Raw genomic sequence first — 21,011 nt, forward strand, 5'->3', positions numbered from 1 at the left:
ATGAACGCAATCCAATCCAATACTTTGACGTAAATGAAAGAGGGTTTAACCCCGAAATTATAGTTTTAATGAGTAATACGAAACAAATGTATTAACTTTTAATTCATTACAAAATAATTAATTAAATAACATGTCATCATTACAAGAATTCATAAAACTATGGATATAATATACATATTCCATTGGTCACTGTAAATTTGTAAGACGGTTTGGCCCTACGGACACGCACGGGATGCCTAGAAGGTAGACGATTTTAGATTAAGATTCGCAATTTCACTATTATTAGCCTGATCAATTTAGAATGAAGATGTGACATACAGGTTGCATATGAACGTATACTAATATGATGTCCCGATTTGGACTATGGATTATTATTTCCAGACACTGTCCGTCTGCCAGTCAACCCTCCTGTCCTGATGATTACGTCCTTTGCTATTGTCATTATTCGATTTGGTAACACTTGTGAATATCGGCAAATCTATTTATGGAGAACACTGCGAACACTTTAGTGACAATGATTCGTAGTATTAATAATAGTAGTGCCGTAACAGGTGGTAGAAGTAGAGAGAGAGAGAGAAATGGGGTTTAACGTCCACTCGACACAAACTAGGTCATTTCGGGACTAACACATGGTTTAATTTTATTTCAATAATTCGCTTGCGCATAGGAGTCTTTAGCAGTGGGAGGAAACCGGAGGACCCGGAGAAAACCCACGAGGTTGGACAGGCAATGGTAGAAGTAGGTAGTAGTAGTATTAGTAGTTGTAGTAGTAAGCAGCAGTAGTAGTAGTAGCAGATAGCTTAATGTTTGCTTCCATCCAGTGATATGCAGTAAATAAAATTTGTAGGTTTTGCCTTTTAGTTACACGCGACAACCTTTACGGACTGCTCATACAACAGCTTTGGTGTACGTGTGTTTCATTACCCGTCAACCGATCTTTATACTTATAAAAGTATAATTAACATACGATCAACACAAATAATCCGTAAGGTATATATATATTTATCGTTATGTTCCAATATCTTAATACTAGTAAATTTTTAAAAAACTAAAACAAAAAGCCCCAGAACGCCACAGCGTGTTTCAGGCGCCTTCGCGGGCTTATCAAGATGTTTAGATAACACACAGGTACTTCATAATATAACATAATACTTCAAATACACAAATTATTAACAAAGGGTTGATCACATCCTTGAGCGCCATTATCTGTTTTCTTTGCCAAAAGCAGATGTAGTCTGTTCTTAAAGGGAAGTACATAGGACACAGAAAGGTGTAAAGGTACACGAGCAAAATCCCACCCCCTCCCTGTTACACAACTAAAATCGTATCATTTAAACTCCCGGTAGGGAAAATAATTTGGTTTCCGATTAAGTACATGTATTTTATGCACAAAATCTACAAATTTAAATTATCTTTGTTCGTCATTAGTCTTTATTTCTTCTGGACGGAAATCCTGTTTGTCCTTTATAAACAATAACTATTGCTTTCGCTCTCACTACAATAACTGTTGATGGTGACATCAAGAAAAACGACGATGTATATCACAAAACAGCATTATATAAAATAGGTCTCATATCAAGACATAAGATTACGAGTATGTTAAATTCTGAAAATAGATAGAAAGAAAGAAATGATATATAGACACCTTTTTTTATATTCAGATTCTATTTTCACCCAAATAATCAATTCTTTTTATTTTATTGAATTGTTCTAACTTTCTTATTTGTAACGGAAAATTGACTTTTGTAGGCCTACAAATGAATGCTAAAATCCAGTACAATATACATTGGCCAAATATTATTGTTGGGTTGTGTTTTTTTCTTATATTGACAATGTTTTCCGATTTCTGACACCATTTTAAAATGTACTCATCCGACGAGAAATGTCCAGAGCGAAATCTAGCTCAACGAAATATATATACATTTTCTCATACAACAAAATATGTGTATTAACAAGGGCGGATCCAGTGATGGGGGGAGTGGGGGGAGCGGGGCGTCACGGGCGCCGAAGCGACCAACGCTGGTCCGGGAGGCCTTCCCCGAAAAATTGTGGAAGCTAGAAGACCGGAAATGCCATGTCCAATGGTCTCAGTCAAGATTCCGGTTGTAAAGTGGTAGGGGGCGACGGATACGCAACTTTCCCCACTAGATCCGCCCTTGATTACAACGAAAATGGGTAGGAATTAGAAATATTACCTATATAGCAAAGACACAACGATTTAATATTATTTGACAAAATAATTTACTAAACAAAAGTTGCTATTTCGGTGTTGTGTTTAAGTATATGGCAAGGTAAGAAGCGATTTGGAGGTTTATTCCAGATACAAAACAATTCGAAATTTTCTAAGTTAATTTATAATTTTTAAACATAAAATATGTACAGAATAAATCTTACCTAATGTCAAGCTAAAGAACATCTGAGTAATCAAAATCTGATAAAATATCGTTGTATATAAAAACAGTCTTTGATGTATTCTACACACTTTCCCAGGGATTAAATAAACGGGCACCTTCAGTTAGTGGTATTTTACGATGACGACAAGGTAATATATTAGGAAGGGGTTTTCCTATTGTTTCGGGTAATATTAGCGCACTAAAACCAACTGTAATAATAAATCCACCAAAGACAACAAATGGTATTGTATAATGAAACGCATCCTGAAACACAAGAATAAGAATTAGTTGTTCATTTAAAACGATATGTCCTACTTGTCTGCGCCAACCGGACTAATGAGGACGGGCTTATGCCATGCAATGTGCTACGAGTAGTGGCATTTCATCAAATTCCAACTATCAAGGGTTCTTTTACAGGCACGGCAACGTGCACAGAACCTCGGTTTTCGTCCCAGCATAACGACGACTACACTGTCCCTTCAACAATCTGATTAAAATACAGATCCTCCTTCGTTTCGTTTTTTATAGTTCAGAATTTAGTTTTACTTGTCTTTAATACACTAGCATCTGGAAAAGTTGTTATATTACCGGCCAATGAAACGGTCTGTTGTGGCAACTTCTTGGCGTGCCGTGCACGGAACTATGGGGGTCGTACTAAAAACATCAACGTTGATTGGTTAATCAAATGTCTGACGTCATGGGTCAAAGGGCGTTCGTAAAACCCCTGACGCGACATCCCACTACAACTGGTCAGATCTTCATGCTGTAGAGGCAATCGAAAGTATAAAAACGAAAAGAAATATAGATCTGTATTTTAATCAGATTGTCTATTTCAGGGCGGAGCCCCCGTGGCATAAGTGGGTAAGACGCTGGCTCGCTAGCCTGGAGGTAGCGTGTTCGACCCCTGCACTGGTCGAGAAAGTTCATTGGGATTTTCCGACGTGGGTTCCCCTTGTTAGTGATGCAGGACAGCGGACTGATAAGAACAGCTGTATTCATACGGTGGTACGATAAACCGAGGTAACGTGTATACATTGGCGTGGACGTAAAAGATCCCTTGGCAGTTGGAATTCGATATAAGAGTAGGCCATAGTGCCGCTGCCCGGGTAAAATTTCCCGCATAGCACACTGTATGGCGTATTCCCGCCTTCATTATCCCAGTCGTAGCAGAACAGGAGGACGTTAAATCCCATTTTATTTCGCTTTCTGGGCCCTCCGTCCTGCACCAATGGCAAGATTAGGCTAAACCTTGGAATATACCGAGGTTCTTTCTTGGGATCGAACCTTCTGTTTAAGAACGGCTCAGTTAAATAAGACGAGACATGCTGGGTATTGAAAGTGGTAACCATAACCTGCCTCGTGCAGATTGTTAGTTAAGTTCTTTACATTTAATAAAGCGCCGATTACTGCAGTATTAGGCGACACTGTGTAATTAATAAAATATATCATTTATTATATGTATCTATCCCAATGAGTAATTAATTTGGAAAGGTCCTTTGAAAGGGATACATCTTGTGATTTACAATTTTTCGTGCTGTATAGCGTTTAAAAGCTGTGTAAAATGTTTGGATTTAAATAAATCATTCAAATACTGGGGAGCCAGGTTATATAGACACATGTTAATTAGAAACAGTACCAATCATTGGCCTGGTCTGCATAACAGTAGGACGCTAAAACCACATTTCATCCCATATTCTTTCATTTCAGTTATATACGAAGGTCGAGAGGTATCATTTCCAGCGTCTTTTACAAGTCATTCGTTATTTTTTACTGATGTACATATACCAAGTCAAGATACGTAAGTATGTTTAATTAGTGTATAAAATACGTTTATTAATTAACGATAATCAAATGCAATTCCCCAATGCCTTGTACAACTTGAAGATGTAGAATCATTAATAATAATCATGGGTTTTTTTTTAGAAAGAAGTAAAATCAGTATATATAATATAATATAATTGCAGATCATTAACGATCACATGAACGTTGTATGAGTCAAAGGGATATCACAAGGCATACATATCATATTAGTGTTACCAAGATAAAGATTGTTTACCGAAAAGTGTATAATATGTGAATAGTCTTAGGTTTACGCCTGACAGCAATCACGAGATATTTTGTTTTTATCTTTCCCATTATTTCCAGTCTAAATCACTGCTTTCTAACACAATCTTCAATTTCGGTCACTATAGTCACAACCCGTTTAGGAAAAGAAATGAAAAAGCGTTTAACGTCCTACTTATCTTGTTACACATCAACCGTTTCTACTTTTTTTTTACATAACAATGATAACGTAGTTACCAGGAATTTAAACTGTCTAGACAATATTGAACCAGCTGCGGTAAAAGCTACACCTATAGCAGTTCCCATACATCTGAAACAAAGAACATAAGGCCTGTATTGTATCGAGCTGAACCAAATCCAATTTTTTTGACGGACCTGTCGGAAAAAAGTAAAACAAGAAGCCGTCTCGCTGCTACCGTTTTGAATAATTATTCGATCAGATGACATTTGCAAGAGGGGATGAGGCAAGAATCAATACAGCGCCATGAAAAGGGTCTCATAAAATAGGAGACCTAATTACATCGTGAAATAAGCCAATACAGATGTCGGATGACGACTTGGTAAGGATCTTCACAATTTGTAGTGGTGCTATTTGTATGGTTGGTCATCAAAGTGTATTAAATACTTTTATACCTGATAACTGTAGGATACATCTCTATAGCCATTACACTGATGAGAGAAAAAGAAGCCGTCACTCCCAGTTTACCAAACATACATAGTCCCGTTACCATGGTGGGAATAGACTGAAGGTTACCCGTCATATGTAGAATCATCACAGACAATAAAGCAAAACCAGAAGCTACAGCGTAAAGAAACGTACACCATCTTCTACCTAAACTATAATATAATAACAAATAAAAAAACCCCTCAGTATAATCCTAAATAGGAATCAAATATAGGCTGAACAAACGCCAACCAGCATCTTCGGTGCACGTGCAGCTGCGAAAGGTTGTTATAAACCAGTAGTGTCAATAACTCACCACAATTCCTGGAAGTTTATGGCAACACAAATGACAACGGTCCTAGTCACTGGGCAAGGGTTAGTAAAGTAATCAAAGTAATTATCATGGTCATCAAGAAACCGTGCGACCCGACGAAAATCCACGAGCATAGGCAAGCAACCCTACCCTTGATCACTACATGCTTGGGATCGAAACCACGCTATTTGACACAACGGCATATCTTATGATCTAAATGACACGCGTTATACCACTCGATCACCCAGCATCTTAATTTAGAAGCACGAAAATCGCACAGTTCTTGTGTCTGAACAGGCGAAACAAGCTAGTGTACCGAGGATAGCGTAAACTTCTTTGAACTAGCTTCACATGGATGCACTCAACTCTATGTCTACAATATGCATAAGCCTAAATGTCAAGGCGAGTTGAACTACGCGAACATTTTTTATAATAATTACAATTCAGTCATCCCAAAGATCGTCCATGTACCGAGAGGCGGACCAGACCCATTTCTTTTAGGGTCTTACCTAAAATCACCCACACGGAGAGTCAACTGGTTGGAATATTGTAATGTTACAAAGACCCTGAAGGCGGATAAATAACGTTAGAATGTTAGAACGTGGTTTAAACAGAAATCTCTAGGCATACGTTGAGAAATAAATTGATAAGCACAATGTAATGATAATATTGTAAACGGCATTAATCCCAAGAGGCGTCCCGGTGGATCATATTTATTATTCATTGTAATGAGGACATACTACAACAATAAAAGATAAATGCGACTAGAAAAGAGATGATGGACACCTTGTGTATTCGCACCTGCGTAAAGTAAACCATTGTTCTATTATAGGTACGCGCTATTATGTTTTGTATCGACTGGTGTCGTAATATATTTACATGTATTACATGTACACTCCTAGCGTATAATAACAAAACATGTTTCACAATAAAAACATCTTATAGATATGAGCAGTTGACATTTCAAATTATTAGCCAATATATAGGGCCTACGTATTAAACTCCTACACCATGCACATAATCTTTCATTATATATATTTTGCAAGTGTTTTATACCTAATATTTCTCAACTGTCATTAAATTGCGCTGTGTAAGAATAATATAAACTGCCCTACAAAACTACATGTCGCAACTTATATTTGTTATTAAAAGTGGTTATAATTCTAAGTGACATGTATTGCTATTGAATTTATGACATCAAATCATTTATAACTGTTCATCGACTTGACAGTGTCACTCCCGCTATTGTCTACAGACCTGCCAAGCCTTCGCTGAAATACAGATATCTTAATATAAAATTTACTAGCCCTACATGATGATTAGATTGGGTTAGTTTATTTTGAATATGATAATCAAATTAAACACAGAAATAAACAAATTTAATAACAATTTAATAAAATTAAAATAAATTGATTCAAATATTACATAATGTAATAATAAGCTTATTAATTTGATGTAATATCTACAGCAGCTTGTCTAAGCCAGGGTATAAAATATCTTACATTATTTTACTCATATATTTTGATATTGACCAATTTGCTGTTAACCAATTAAATGATTTTGGAACTTTTTCTTGGGGAGATAAATATTCATAAGTAAAACAAGGGTTGTTGAGCACATTACGATTGTATAACTCTTGCCAATTATATATTGATTTTTATAGAAAGGGGTCAATATCGAAATATTAATGGCCTATTGATCCATCGTACAATACTATTTACGAACTTATCAATTATCAGTAAAAGAAAATTTGATCTAAAATTATCTATTTTGATGCAAAAATATGAACATTTACTGATTATTTACATACAGGGAAAAGGTCACCCCAAAACAATCTACATGTATTTGTTATTTAAAAGAGCTAAATCGCTAATATTTAGGACCTATAAATTGACACAAATGGTTCGCAACACAAATAATAATGTAATATGAATGTACATAAACTGATTTAGTATTTATTGCGCATGCTCTCCAGATAGGAATATGACGTAACCGTTTGAGTTACTTGTGGAATATATCTAGCCCCATCCTTCGAGTCCCTTGTTATAAATGGCACTTAAAGGCATTCGTGAACCAATGGTAAAATGTTTATTTTGTCTTACAATCTTATGGAAGCCTATAACTACCATTCATAATTTCTACTTTTCGCCCCTTCAAAACACGAAAGTCGAATATATATATATATATATATATATAATATTTATTTATGGCTAGGGATATGATATCATATCTTTCTTATCTAAATTACATCCTGGTTATATGATATCATATCCCTAGCCATAAATAAATATTTCCGTGTAAATTTCCACATCAAGAACTCGTAGTATTATTCTTAAAATTTCTCGTACAATAGGGGCCACAAGGCAAGAATTTAGGCCCGATATACGCGAACATCAAACCGAGATCTTTGATACATAAACATATAATATTAAGTTTTTTTCAAAACCGGGTACAAATCGTTAGGGGGACCACAGCCTTCGATCCGATTATCACAAAATTCAAACCCAGGGTGTAACGGTGTATATTTAAACGGTTTTTAAAATCGGGTATAAACTGTAATTTTTGGTACACCCAGGGTCCATAATCTAGGAGGTTACGGACCGATGTGTGCGAATATGGAAAGAAACAAAAATCCGTGGAATATAGACATATATTTTAAGTTTGATCAAAATCGGATAAAAAAATTGTGACTTCTACAGTGTCCACAACCTTGGTATTATATACTTTTACACTATTTGCGAACGAGGAGCGGGCAGTTTCAATCCGATTTTCATGAAATTCGAACTCAACCATCATAAGGGTGGAATGGTGATATGTTAGAACAGCTTTTAATATTGGATAAAATGCCAATATCGAAAGGAACCGCGTGTCCACAAATAAATTGTGGGCTGACAGGGGCGACTCAATACACGTCCACTTGAAAATATGGGCGTACAAAAATAGCTCAGCATGATAAAACTTGGTTTTTGGAAGACTAAACAACTGATATCAAAGACTTTATATAAAATGAGATTTTTATTTTAGAAATTAAAATGTTAAGTTATTTGATACTCCCACTGGCCGGTTAATAGTTGTCAACGCTTATGTAATTTATATTAGGGCAATGCTACTCAAGACGGACATGTTGTTTAGATCAGCATACCAAGCAATTAAAATCAGTGAACCGGACCAAACCCAAACATCAAAAATTTAGCACTTTTTCCTAAATAGTCCTAGCACTGTATACCTTATGTTATTCCCGAATTGATCTAGTTATTGTTGAGTGGATGTTAAACACAATTTCTCTCCCTCTCTCATATACATTGTTATGTATTTCTTAGGCATTTCGATATCATCAGCATATACACTGACAAATTCAAAGCTTTATAAACAACATTAGACATACAAACATATTTAACAGAAATAGAATATCAATTCAAATAGATATTAAAATAAATATTGAATTTTAGTGTACAGATGTGCCATAATTGGCTTGCATTTTAATGATTCTGGATTTAAACCAGTGTTCTTAATCAGCTGTTTTTTGTCGGCTTTAGCCGATTGATGTTTAACCTAGCCGATTGGTAAACCAATGAACCGGCCACTAAGGTATCATTAATCAATCTACTATCGGCTAAATTACATCGGGTTAATTATTACATGTTAATTAAGAAGTCAATCAACTTGCTTGTCAGCTACAACAACAGCCATACCTTTTTAAAAAAAATTCTAGGGACTGCCGAATTCATATTGTTTCAATTAAAAAAAAGGAATGTCATGTAGAAAAACAAATATCTGCTTCTAATATGGTAAATTTCATGAAAATTAAGGCATAAATTAGATTTTTTGGCTGAAAATTATGAAAGAAATTCAAAACTTTTACTGTAGAAATTATCAGAACAGCCCAAACTTTTAGAAGTGTGACTAAAAAATTGATTCTAGGCTCTTGGTTGACATCTTATTATATCAGACTAGTAATTCTCTCCCGATTGCTATAGACACACTACAAATCATGGGGACCGAGATAAGGGAAGTAATTATCCTAGTCTAGTCCTGGTATTAGGAACCAACTCTTTTATTCCTGAATCATGATATACAATATTTTACTATTTACTATGAGTTTTGTTAGAATCTGATGGAAACCTTAAGGACAGTGTTGATTTTTTAGTAATTAATAATCTTTGAAGTTTGAAATTTAAAATTTTTTTTACTGATCTACATTAGCAAGAAAAAAATATACATATGAAAATGTTAGATATCTTATAGGATTATGCCTGTACCCAATATCCAAATTTTCACCAAAATGATCTGTCCAAAGTGTACAAATATACCGTACAATGTACATGTAGTTAAATAGTTAACAGTGCCATTTCAAAAACCTGATGAGATTGTTCATTGGTGATTGACACAAGACATTGCCTAAGGAGAAGAATTCATTTGTTAGATTTACTCTGTAAACTAATCAGAAACCAATTTTGAATATCTGCTTGTTATATAGAGTTTCTGTTGCTATGGCTGAATAATCCTCGATTTTAGATGGTATATTGTTTAAAACAAAAAAAAGATTTTGCTTATAGAAAGTAGGATTGACTCCTACATACAAAGCTTTAACTCACTTGAAATAAAGTGGTCAACAGCATCAAAGAATTTTTTTTTTTTCTGCCAAAAAATGGAGACTTACAAAAATGGCATGTATTATATGTGGTAGACTAGAACACAACACTACTGCTATTTTTAAATCATTTTATCTCATTATTATATAATAATTACTCCTAATCTATGGAATTTATGACAATGTCAATGATTTTCTTTCTTAAATTAGATATAATCTAGAACAAATTATTGCTTAATTATGGTGTCGATTGTCATTGGAATATATTTTTAAATACTCAATGTTAGCCTCCATGACAATATATAGCTATTTCTGTACTGCTGTTTAATCCTATTTGCTTCACATTAAGCTATTGATCATTGGTCAACTAAAATATGTACCATATTGATTAATTTCACTGAGATGGAGTCAAAATTAAATTGGGCTTGAAGGCCAATACCAAAGGCGGAAATTTCATGGCTTTCCAAAGTAAAGATAACGAATGATTTACTGTTATTACTTTCGGTATCAGTTGTGATTAACTATTGTTACTACTAGCTTGTATTTGTCAAATCCTGGTTTGTTAGTCCTGCTCAGTGTAAGACTACAGTACTTAATTATCTTACCAATTGGAGGACAAATAAATCCAAACTTAAAACAGACATAAATAATGAGATGTATTAAATCATGTTGAAAAATATATCATTCCCATCTACATTTCAACATTAGATCAATAACAATAGCATAAATTGTTGTCAAGGAGCTGTTCTTTTAAACAGCTTCTTCTCTTATTCTGACTCTACGTTTAGTTAAAGTCTAGAATTTCTCTTTAAATTGAAAACATTCAGCAACTAATTACAGCAATACCAGGTTGAATAACACCACATGATGAATTCCTTGTTATATTGTCATTAATCTTATGTATTAAACATACATTATGCAGGAGCTAAATCTGCCTATTGCAGGTCTTATTTTAGGCCAGAAATGTTTTCTAAATTATTAATTAGACATTAATTAACTTATCCAGGCCATAATCAACTCTCGATGGCATTGGATTTATCCGATATTAAATAGATTAGAACAGTTCAGCCATATTTTGATTTAAGCTATAAATGGAGGAGCGAGACTTAGCTTCGAACAACCAGTACAGTGGTTGAAATTATTGCACACCTCTTGTCAAACCTTCAAAGGGTAATATCTTCAAATTATTCATTTTACATTATCTATTTTCGAACTATTATAGCAAGAATGGCTAGCTCTTTATCTAAATCTTACATAATGTATCTTTAGATAATTATTTATTAATAAAAACCTTGGCATTCTGTAATACACGTTAATTACAGAGTTTAAGACCATACACAGTTGAAAATACTTTTATTAGAAAACATTTTAGTCGAGAAATTATCCAATTCGATCATTCTAAGCTATAAATGGTTATATAAAGCTTATTTTTTTTTTCTATTGATTTCACACTGCCACCTTTAAGAAATTTTAACAAACTAAGTAATAATAAGAATGCTATCATTTTCATAAAAGCCAGAAATTGAGTTTATTAATATAGATAGTATCAATTAATGTGGAATTTTGTGGCCGCGGTCTATCTTCATGAGGTTTGAGGGTAAAATGTATAAGATTATCTAGGTTTAACCATAGTATAACCAGAGTACCCAAATTGTAGAAAATGTTCATGAATTCTCACTGGTTAAACCAAGTTAAGAAATGAACCAAATCTCTACGACCTCTTCAGAGAATATAGAATTCCGCCGACATAATAATTTGAAGAAAAGAATAAAATAATAATAACAGCTACAAATTGAACATTAAAATAACAGCATAAATACTAATGACCAACAATACTAATGATGAAAAAATAATGAACATAACCAATCAGGAATCAAACAGGAACATAACCAATTAAGCTTTCATAACCATTAAACATACCAAGCCTGAAAAGAGAAAAATAAAACCCGACAAAGTATCGCAAGGCAAAAAGAGGGCGGGATTTGGGCGGGAAAATTGATGAGTTAAATCAAGCAAAAATTTGACTGGGTCTTCTTAAAAACGATAACAGTGAAAGTGGGGCTGGGCAGACGTCGTCTGTATTACGTCACAGTCAACGTGTGAGCTACGTCATTTATTTTCCAAATACGGTCATGTCACGTAACGTGCTATTGCCCAAACATAGTCAATTTACCTCCGGTATGATCACGTGATCGATCACATGACCAAACGGGATCCCGTTCCTAAAATAAACACAACTATGGGGTAAACCATAGTTGATATTATTTAAAGAGAACGAGATCTATTCAAATCACAAGTCTTAATGATATGACAGAAATTGAGTTTATTAATATAGATAGTATCAATTAATGTGGAATTTTGTGGCCGCGGTCTATCTTCATGAGGTTTGAGGGTAAAATGTATAAGATTATCTAGGTTTAACCATAGTATAACCAGAGTACCCAAATTGTAGAAAATGTTCATGAATTCTCACTGGTTAAACCAAGTTAAGAAATGAACCAAATCTCTACGACCTCTTCAGAGAATATAGAATTCCGCCACAAGCAAATTAACCACAGTGAATTTGTCCCCCAATTCTATCGAAATTCGTGCGACCCACCACGGGCATGAAACCGTGAACACACCATACCACGTGCTCAAATATACGAACTAAAAGTTCATAAAGCCCACCGTACCACGGGCATGAAACCGTGAGCACGCCATACCACGTGCTAAACAATACGAACTAAAAGTTCAAAAAGCCCGCCGCGGGCATAACACTGTGTGCACACCGTATCACGAGCACACCGCTTGGTTAAAACATAGCCCACCGTACCACGGGCATGAAAACCGAGAGCACACCATACCACGTGCTCAACTATACGAACTTAACGTTCATAAAGCCCACCGAACCACGGGCATAACACAGAGTGCACACCGTACCACGTGCACACAGCTTAGTTAAAACATAGCCCACCGAACCACGGGCATAAAAACGTGAGCACACCATACCACGTGCTCAACAATACGTACATAAAGCCCACCAAACCACGGGCATAACACCGTGCGTGCGCACCGTACCACGAGCACGCAGCGTATGAACATAAGTTTAAGACAGCCCACCGTACCACGGACATAGCAAACCTAAACGTCAACACGATTTAAAATTACCAACCTGCTGTTTAATCTTCTTTGAGATCGACAGCGGCATCAAATTTTACAGAGGTGGGGTGGACTGTAAAAGCATTTATAGCCTGTATGAAACTTGCAATCAAGCGATCCTTGCCAGAATTCGTCAAGTGAACACCATCGCCTCGAAAAAAAATGTGGAGTGAAACGTGTGATACTGTGAGATATAATATTATGACCAGGGGGATTATTAACTACGACCCTACGGCCTTCACGATTAATCCTCTTTCGTTTAATGTCCAAAGCTCTAAGAGCATGATTTACCTCTCCCTCACTTAAATTACAAGTTTTATCGTTAACTCCCCGCCACGTGAAACGAGGGAGTATATCCGACCATATTAAAGAAGTTTGAGGGAATATCTCCCTCAAGTAAGCCACATCCTTTGCTATTGACTTGGTCAAATCAAAAATAGACTTATCAGTTAAGTCGTTCCCTCCTAAATGTAATATAAGCATATCACGAGGTCGCTTAGCTTGTAGCATCAAAAACTGTATGTTTGGTAATAACCCAGCCCAGACCCCACCTCTTTCTCCCTTCATCTGCCATGTTTCCTGCAGCACACCAGTAGCTTCAGCTCTGTGTTTAGCCCAGAAAATAATGGAACTTCCCACAAACCAAACAGTGTTACATGTATCTACAATTAGAAATATGGCGTGTTATACCTACACTATAGAGTACAATTACAAGCGAATATAATTTTTATACGCGCTGGATTTCCACCTGCCCATTCTCATGATATCCTCCTCCTTGTAACCGCGGCTAGCAAGGTCCGTTGCCCTACCTATCCTGAATGAAGATCCAAAGATTTAGTTGCTTTGAATAGAATTGCACAAAATTGACTTCTTGTTAATGGTTTCTGATCAGCATGAGAAAAGTAATATTGAGCGTCTTGGGGTCTCATTAGATCAAAAGAGATGATAGCTCTAACGGGGCACGTAGAGTGATTCAACGCTGGTATACGTAAAGTAGTCGGTGGCCCTGACTGATTGGTTGTTGATGATGTTATTCTGATCAGCAAACTACGTTCTCTACCAATTCCCTCGATAGTGACATCGCCTTGACGAAGAGGGCGATCAGCATATGTCGGATCAGAATACACCAACTCACCAATATGCATCAAACCATAATAAGCCAACTTAAATTTGATAATCCGCATGTCGAGTCGATCAATCTCCGACAAAATGGACGGCCAGGGACAATTACTCGACACACAAAATTAAGCGAGCCTATCAACGACTGTACCTGTTTAAGAGTGCACTTGTTACACCTTAGCATTGATTCGATTTTGTCCAAAATATCCTGAATCTTATCATGTGGAATGCTTAGTGTCATATTAAGCGTATCAATATGAATGCCCAAAAAAGTTAAAGCTGTTACCGGACCAACAGTTTTTTCCTCGGCAATCGGAACACCTAAGCTTGTTAGACAATCCTTGAAAGTGTTCATCAATAATGTGCATTCATTAGAATGTGGAGAACCCCCAAACATAAAGTCGTCAAGATAATGTAGCAATTGATCACTGCCAGCTTCCGAACGAACACAATATTCTAAAAATCTAGCAAATTTTTCAAATGTTGAACAACTTATAGAACAACCAAATGGCATACATTTGTCAAAATAATACAAATTGTTGAAAGTAAAACCTAGCTGATCAAAATCTTGCCTACGAACTGGAAGTAGTCTAAATGCACTTTTAATGTCAGATTTACCCAAAAGACAACCCTTCCCTAATGATTGCACCATGCCTAGTGCTGTATCGAAAGGCGTATATTGTACAGAAGCCATTTCCGGGCTAATAAAATCATTAACTGACTGACCAGCTGGATACGAAAGATGGTGAATCAGACGAAATTGACCAGCTTCCTTTTTTTGGGACTAATCCAATGGGCGATAATCTTAAAGTAGGAATAGGTCGCCCACTAAAAGGCCCTTCGATTCTCCCGGCAGCTAACTCAGCTTTTATTTTCTCCTGAACCACTTCAGAATTTTTTAAAGCTGATTTCAAAGTCTTAACATCTGAAGGTTCACGTGGCCCAGTATAATGGAGCGGAAAACCATCAGAAAACCCCTGCAATATTTCCTCCGCCTCTAGCCTATTCGGATAATTATTCAACTTAAACCGCAGATGATCAATGTTGATTGGAGACTTAGCAAGTGAAAAAGAAAACCAACTGGAATTATCTAACGAATCAACAGAACTTTGAAACACATTATAGCAAGAACTTGAACGAACGAAACCACCAGAAGAACTAATATTTGGACGACTTTCCCCTACGAAATGAACCCCGCTGAAAACCCCTATTTGCTGTTTGATTGAATTGTTTATTTGTTGACCTGGGATCCTGAAAATCAGATCCAGTTCCACGATTATCAACAGCTGTGGTTTGCTTCAAGCAACTGCTCTTACCATGACCATGGGACCCGCAATTCCCACAAGAATGCTGATATTTACATGGATTATATGAACAATAACCTTGTTTATTGAAATCAAAACAGAGAAAAGGTTTAATGCCTTCTTTCTGTTTATAGCTAATTTGTGCACCGTACTCCGAATGATTCTTTGGCCTAGTTACCATGAGGCGCATCCAGAGATCTGGGTTTACTCTTGCCCAAGACTCACAAGTATGCCTCTGTTGCCTCAATCGAAATTGCTCATCATACGAGCGCCACGCCGCAACAGGATACCTCGTGGAAGCTTCTCTTATTACGGACATATACTGCAATAAATCCCCTATTCTTTCAGGAAATTTCTCCCAATATATTCTGGCAATAATTATGAACGCATTTGTCCATCGATCGATGTCCAAAATCTTCTCCGTAGGCTTCGGCTTAGTTACGATGGCTCCTTTTTCCAAATGTAGGACCGTTGTCAAGTTATCTTGATACTCAGTACCCACCTTAAGTAAATGTGCTAAATTTATGTATTGACACGACCAAATTTTATTTCTTATTGCAATGGGTACGTGTAAATAGGCCTAGAGCGAATCGTCCGCCGCAGATATTACACGTGGCGGCTCTTCCAAATCATAGGCGTTAAACTCTGTGCCAACTACGTTAGCCTGCTCTGACTTGGCTACTAGCCTATTGGACAGTCATTAGACAAATCAATAGTCCTAGGATTATTAGGCCTAGCAACATAATGATAAGTGTCATTGTTTAAAACTGTAAGGCCCTGTTTTTGAGTTGGAGCAAGATTTGACTGATTCTGGGCCTGGTAATTAGGCCTAGGCCCATTTGGGTTTGAAGCTACAGTACTCGCAGTAGCGCGTTGATTTTGAAAGAAATTTGTTGATCTTAATGCCTGCTCAAAATCTACAAAACCGTACTCACCCGGAGTATGCGTCTCATTGTTTGTAAGCCTGCCTCCGGTGGCTTGATATCCAGAACAGGATGGCAATTCTTGTGACACGTCCATATCTGTAGGCCTATCACCGGACTCTAAGGCATCTTCGGGGAGCGGAGGGCATAATTGTACATATTCAATAGGCCTATCTGAAGCAGTTTCAGGCCTCGGTATAGTTGTCGATGATGCTTTAACTCTTGATGACTTGGCCTTAGACGGTCTGCCGACAGGCCTTTTCCCTTTCTTCGATAGGCCTAAAACATCCGAATTTTTTCCAACTTTTCCCGATCGGCCTATTTAGCTGAACATCTCGCAAAGTAGGTCTCTTCGACATCTTGAAATACAGATTTCTGTCGGATGATTTTAATCAATCGATGATTAAATTACAATGAAAAATTGATGAGTTAAATCAAGCAAAAATTTGACTGGGTCTTCTTAAAAACGATAACAGTGAAAGTGGGGCTGGGCAGACGTCGTCTGTATTACGTCACAGTCAACGTGTGAACTACGTCATTTATTTTCCAAATACGGTCATGTCACGTAACGTGCTATTGCCCAAACATAGTCAATTTACCTCCGGTATGATCACGTGATCGATCACATGACCAAACGGGATCCCGTTCCTAAAATAAACACAACTATGGGGTAAACCATAGTTGATATTATTATATTAATGAAGATATATTTATTATTAAAAACTAACATATGATAATGGTAACCTGACTGAAGGCAAATATAATATTGAAAATGTAGATAATTATAGTGCTACTAGGGGGATTTGATTATAATTCAGGCAATTAGCACTGAAAAATAATCTCTAGAACTTGATGTAGGGAGAGATTAAATCAAATTGACTATTTCATATTAGACATCAAATAATGTCATGAACTCAGTAATGTTTTAAAGAAATATTTTGGTTTTTTGTCTCTTGAAGGGATATGAAAGTTGGACTTTTAAATATATAGATTAATATTTCAGAGTTTATCAAAATCAGAAAAACAAACACTGATGTTGTGAAAATGTCATTTGATAAAATTACGGTCATTTATTTAATGACAAAATTGCCATGAAGTGACGTTATAAGTGAAAATCCAAAATTAATGAAAAATATGAAAAACATTATTAGCCATCAAATAATGTCATGAGCTCAGTAATGTTTTGAAAATATCATTTTGTCCCTTGAAGGGATACAAACATTTAAAACCTTTTTGATGTAGATTATTATATTATTATAGATTATAATAGTATGCCATCATCAAAGGGTGATCACATCTGTACTTTAATACTAGTAGTATATAAAGTTACAACAAGCCAGATATTTTAAATATATCTCAAAACTCCAAAATATATATTATTTTATAATAAAGACTGGTGTTATTATGTAATATGTAAGCACATTGAGTATAAAAGTCCCTTCACAAAGTAAGGTCTAGGTGTTTCACTTTATTCATCTAACACACATCAGTTTGAACCCAATAGAAACCAACGTGAACTTTAAATGGCCCAATCTAGACACGTTCAAGTTAGACAATATGTCACATTTGATGTAGATCTAACCATTTTAACTTGTTATTTATGGTGTAACAAACCATCAAGAAAACTGAAAGTAGGTCATGATTATATTTTCAATAACGAGGAGACTATTTGATATATGATATTGATAATTTGATATTACCCCCCTTGAAACTAATGGGTGATATGTTTCTAGTGTAGATATGTTTGATTGATTTCTGTACACTATTTATCATTCTGTTCAATAGTTCATCAAATTACTGTAGCCTTAAATCAAACTGTTATTATGAATGGTGTGGAATATTTATGTGGGTATATAGTTTCTGTCTTACAAACTCATATTATATGTTTTTCTTTTCTTTAACAGGAGGCAACTGAACCAATAATGTGCTCATATAAACTGGTGAAAGTAAAATTTGAAGTTTGGGGTCTGCAGACAAAAGTTGAATCCTTTACGCAAAAGGTGAGAACTATGCTAATAGTATTTTGTTCGGCATTAAAGCAGTTGTCTGAAACGTGGATTTAAAGATATTTTTATTCAAGCATAATTAGGGTGTCTGTTTGTTCAACTCATAAAACCAAATTTATGTCTGAAAGTATGAGATATACAAATATTTTGACCAGCAAAAAAAATATCCAATATCCTTATCAACATTATCTTAGCAGTTGTCTGAAATCTGGATATAGAAATATGTTCATTCAAGCATAATTAGGTTGTCTGTTTGTTCGTCCTACAAAATCTATTTTTGTGTGAAAGTATGAGATATAATGACCAGCAAAAATAAAATTATAAAATTCAGTTGAATGATAAGCCCACAATAAATTATACATGTTAAATATTAAAGAACGTAAACCGCTATATGTAAGATGGCAACAATATGTCTTATATCTTTCCTGAAAAAATGGTTCATCTGATTGACTATAATATTTGGGGTTTTAATTTGTAACAAGGCCAAACCAATATAATTTTCAGTTCTTCAGGGCCTTAATAAATAAATAGCTATTTGAATCACTAGAAAGTTATTTAGTTCAAAATTTGGGACTAAAAGCTTTATAATACGTCGTATAGTGGAACCAAGTACTTTTGGTTTTTAAATTAGTCTTTTTCCCGAAGAACAGAAAGTCAAATTGATTAATTTTACGTATATTTCAGTCTATTAGAGATATCTTACTCTTGGGACACAAACAAGCTTTTGCATGGATTGATGAATGGATTGGTAATTATATAAAAAAAATTTTTGATTAAAAAGATTACATTGCAGTTCAGGTCTTAAAACTTGATTAGCCCAGTTGGTGCAGAAAGTAATATTTTGAACTCAAAATGTGAATTAATGCTAAAAATGTGAAAATTACTAGGATCACAACAATGGGGTTGTTGACTTGTTGTCGAACCAAAATGGCAGAGCTGTTTGTTATAACCTGTGACACAGAGCCCATTACTGACAGACCCATCTGGGAAAGTTTGAAAATCGATAAAGAAAACCCGGCAAATTTGCACAGTGCTATGAATCAAGAATTGTAAATGACTCATGGCTGCATTAATTATATAGCACAACTACATCTTACCTGCACATTTTGGGGGCCATTATTGGTTCATAGAGTATAGTGCATGCATATTAACCAATAGATCCCAGGTTGGATCCCTCTGTTGGCCAACAAATTTCTTCCTGATTTTCCAGCCCGGTTTCCTCAACAGTGAAAGATGGAAGATCTGGCTGCCAGCATGTCAAAATCTGACATGTTGAAGAAATTGAAATAACAGTAGACCATAGCACCACTGTTCGAGGAAACATTTGCCTGGTAGCACACTGCATGGCATGTGCTCATCTTCATTAGTTTGGTTGGGGCTAAAAAATATTATGTTTAAACTCCATTTCATTGATCTTATTGAATTACTTTTCAGGAATGACAGAAGAAGATGTTAGAGAGTATGAAAAACAGATGCAGGAAGAGACAAATAAACGGGTCTTAGGCTCACGCTCAGGTTCAACATCATCACATTAAACTAAGTGATATACTCTCTCTCTATTTGACACACTGTCTCCACCTACAATCAAAAACTCAAATATAATAACTCAATCTTCCTTACGTTAAAATGACTAAACCTCTTTGATTTGGTCAAAAATAAATTTTTTAATTTCATAAGATTTGATGGTGATTTTTTTATTCGGAATGGCAATCTGTCTTCATTGAAAATTTTACATCAAAAGATAAAGTCAGCTTTTATTTTAAGACAGAAAACCGATTTTATGTTGGACTGTCAACATATAAGTCAAAAATGAGTAAATAGTCTAACTTTCCCTCTTTTTTTTGCTAACTAATTGTAATAGGACATCAGATCAACAGAACAAACTTTATTTTATACTAAATCAAAGAGTTTTAACTATTTAAAACTTTTAAACATAAACCATTAAAGCATTTATCATGATTGTTAAGAATAGTTTTTAAAAACTTTTTGTCCAAAATACATTTTCAGAGAATAACATATTTTTGAAGATTGTTACATTACAATTGTGATAATGAAATTTGGCCATCGAGAGAAACGTTGTTTCACAATTTGTTGAATTGTTTCAAAGGCATTTAAACTATTTTAGATGTTTTTTTTTATTCTTTAATGGTTGACCATCTTGTCATCTGACATAACACAAACTTTTAATCTTCAATGACTCAAATTTTATTTGCATTTGATGACATTAAGGTACACATATATGTATTTGTTAGTCCGTATTCTGTGTATCACAACCTCTAAAGATCAGAAAGTAGCACCATTTCTTAACATAAATGTACGTCAGCATTATGTGTAGTGTGTAGAGAATTGTCAATTTTAGAGATTTTGCTGTTGCAATGTTTTGAATAGTTTTAGATAAGTAATTTTTTTTCCTATAAAAGGTACGTAGAAAGTTGATTCTTCTGAAAGAGACTTAATGTAATTCAACATTTCATTGTTTGAAAGACATTTTCA

At 35.3% G+C, this 21,011-nt stretch overlaps 2 long non-coding RNA genes across 2 annotated transcripts; one reads left to right on the forward strand and one right to left on the reverse strand.

Moving 5' to 3' along the window:
* Positions 1-762: 762 nt before the first annotated feature.
* LOC130010718 (uncharacterized) lies at positions 763-5,524 on the reverse strand. Its single transcript, XR_008786007.1, has 5 exons — positions 5,438-5,524; positions 5,091-5,294; positions 4,695-4,767; positions 2,395-2,657; positions 763-1,606 (listed from the first exon to the last, which is right to left on the reverse strand). It is a non-coding gene; the product is annotated as an uncharacterized LOC130010718 (long non-coding RNA).
* A 12,891-nt stretch (positions 5,525-18,415) lies between these two features.
* Positions 18,416-20,325, forward strand: LOC130010719 (uncharacterized). Its single transcript, XR_008786008.1, has 3 exons — positions 18,416-18,512; positions 19,203-19,266; positions 19,953-20,325. It is a non-coding gene; the product is annotated as an uncharacterized LOC130010719 (long non-coding RNA).
* The last annotated feature ends 686 nt before the right edge of the window (positions 20,326-21,011 follow it).

Source organism: Patella vulgata, chromosome 2 (assembly GCF_932274485.2).
Source record: "Patella vulgata chromosome 2, xgPatVulg1.2, whole genome shotgun sequence".
Classification (NCBI taxonomy): domain Eukaryota; kingdom Metazoa; phylum Mollusca; class Gastropoda; family Patellidae; genus Patella; species Patella vulgata.